This window comes from Oncorhynchus masou, chromosome 23 (genome assembly GCF_036934945.1).
Source record: "Oncorhynchus masou masou isolate Uvic2021 chromosome 23, UVic_Omas_1.1, whole genome shotgun sequence".
Taxonomy (NCBI): domain Eukaryota; kingdom Metazoa; phylum Chordata; class Actinopteri; order Salmoniformes; family Salmonidae; genus Oncorhynchus; species Oncorhynchus masou.
Window position 1 is genome coordinate 41,605,421 of NC_088234.1, and position 3,137 is coordinate 41,608,557.

Below are 3,137 nucleotides of genomic sequence, written 5' to 3' on the forward strand. Positions count from 1 at the left end.
TACTGATATTTGGTATTTGTTCATAGTAAGATTCACCAGTGGCAGGTAAAATAGAGTATGCATTGTATTTTCCCGCTGGACTCATGTCCATAGCAAACGTTTCACACTATTCCATTTGTACACGTGGATATTTGAATGAAAATGAATTGTAGTTATTAAAAGCAATTCAGAATCATCATGGTGAAACATCTGGTACATTTATACATTTAAAGCAAATAATATTGATCTGACAATATACCGTGGAATAGAGAAGTGTGTTTGCTCTGTACATTTCACTCATTGAGAATAGCCTATAGGCAAAACTAGACGTGCAGTACATGACCCAACACACTTGAGTGAGCAAACCTCTCAATACTTTCATTACTGCCATGATAACCAAATGGATAAATACATTTATAGAAATATGAAATGTAATTGCACTTTCTCAAACGTTCCTAAATCGTTAAGTTCACAACGTGCCAGTCATTCAAAATGTAGCCTCTACTTGTCACGGAAAAAAAGACTGAATGATTGACATTCATATTTCCGGTGAAAATATATATATATTTTTTCAACACAAAAACATTGCAGCCAAGTTGAATTAATGCTGAATAAATGAATGCTTACTGTATTTAAACTACGCGTAAGATACTTTTCATGACTTCTAACTCCAACATGGGCTTGCTAAAGGGTCCTGACTATCAGGTTAAAATAGATGAATGATATAATGAAACCACATGAACACCAAGCGGTACACTAGGGCTTGAAGGACAGAGGATTTGATTAGGTAATTTACTGTTGTTCAAAAAGATCTAGCAATAGAGGAGTAAGGCTCAGAATTCAGGAAAATATCTACAAGGCAGGGCACTGAACACTGGACATGATCACCTGAGAGACACAAAACCAGACAGAATGACTGCCGGGGGGGAGGGATGCTAACACACAGAACCAGACAGAATGACTGCCGGGGGGGGGGGGGATGCTAACACACAGAACCAGACAGAATGACTGCCGGGGGGGGATGCTAACACACAGGACCAGACAGAATGACTGCCGGGGGGGGGTGCTAACACACAGAGCCAGACAGAATGACTGCTGGGGGGGGGGATGCTAACACACAGGACCAGACAGAATGACTGCCGGGGGGGGGATGCTAACACACAGAACCAAACAGAATGACTGCCGGGTGGGGGGGGGGGGTGCTAACACACAGAACCAGACAGAATGACTGCCGGGGTTGGGGGGGATGCTAACACACAGAACCAGACAGAATGACTGCCGGGGGGAGGGGGATGCTAACACACAGAACCAGACAGAATGACTGCCGGGGGGGATGCTAACACACAGAACCAGCCAGAATGACTGCCGGGGTTGGGGGGATGCTAACACACAGAACCAGACAGAATGACTGCCGGGGTTGGGGGGAGGGGATGCTAAGACCCAGAACCAGACAGAATGACTGCCGGGGTTGGGGGGAGGGGATGCTAATACACAGAACCAGACAGAATGACTGCCGGGGTTAGGGGGGGGGATGCTAACACCCAGAACCAGACAGAATGACTGCCGGGGTTGGGGGGGTGCTCACACACAGAGGACCAGAGAAAGGAATGCCAGGCCAGAGAGAAGATGTGGGTGAATGCTACATATAGCACAGAGATAACCTAGAAGAGTGAAATACATGACCAGAGGGGGACACATAACAAGAGAGTGGACAACTAGCTAGCTAGCACACTGAGGATGAGGCAGTGGAGCATGAGGCTAGGGCCAGGGCTCAGAGGACCAGGCCTAGCTTCCTGGAGAGAGAGGCGAGGCCCAGCAGAGGAGCTCATCAGGGCTGTGCAGCGACAACGCTGTCCTTCCAGATGGCTACTATGTGATTCTGCAGAAATGGGAAGCAGCTGTGGGCAGCGCCGAGGCTCCCTCCACGCTTCACTGGGACCTAACAGGGGAGGGAGGACATTTGCATAAAAGGGATAATCTGGCCAACACACTCCCCCCCTGCCAGAATCCCAAATGTCACTTCCCCTTTCGGACAGTTTACTGAAATAGGCCTACTCTACCATTTAAGAATCAGTGAACTATTCCATTAGGGAGGATCCTATTTGACCATGCCAGATTATGTCCAGAGTAAAAGATCATGGAAAAAGCATCACAATTTAACATGCCCACAAGTCATATCTGTTAATCTTAGGAATTGTTGGAAAAGCGTTTATCCATGGACTGCAAATGTCATACTGGTCCTCAAGGGTTTAGATTACATGCGCAGACCGTGGGCAACCGTGATCATAGCTCAAACTGGGACAAATAAAAGGGCATAATACTGTGAAACACGGATGTATGGGCCTATTTGGCAGTCAGCAACTAAAATAATACATAAGACATGTTTATCTCCAGTGTATCATCTTATATCCTCTTGACAGGGTTCATTTTCCTTTGTAGCCTAGTACTGTTCAACTTCAATTCAAAGCCAAAACTCAACCCAACATTCCTAGACATATAACATAAGGTGTTAAAGATACATGACGTTAGAAGATGACATTATTCTTGGTGTCAAGTGGCTGGATCTGCCAGCGCCTGAGGAATTCTGTGCATCTGGCCCGGTCCAGCTGCGGGGAGCCCCGCTGTTCTGACAAGCTTCCATCAGCCCTCTGGGATATGCTCAGTACTTGCATTGCTGGCTAATTTTACAAAGTTTCAACACTGAAGCCAGCCCCAGAACTCTGAAATATTAATCAGCGACTTGACAAAAAGATAAAAAATACATGAAATAGTTTTTTCATGGTCTTCCAGTTTTTCAAAGATTGTTTCATGAAAATTACATTACAATTTCATTTCATGTGTGCACAATCTATAATCGTCTACTCCTCGACCAGTGGCAGTCTATGTCCAGAAAGGCGTTCAACTGAAAAGGAGATCTACTACATTCAAAATCTCTGTTGACTCCTTGTGTATCTGGAGGACCAAGAATTGGCAGAGAAGGGAAAAAGTTGTGGCTTTCAGGAGAGGACAGTCTTGCATTTGGTGAAACCTGACTAAATAGCTTTGTGAAGTCAGCAGGATACCAAAAGTACTTGTTTTGAGATAATTCAAATATGGATTCTTACACAAACATTAAATGAGTTTTCCTGTTTTGTCAAGTACCAGTTTAATAGCACATA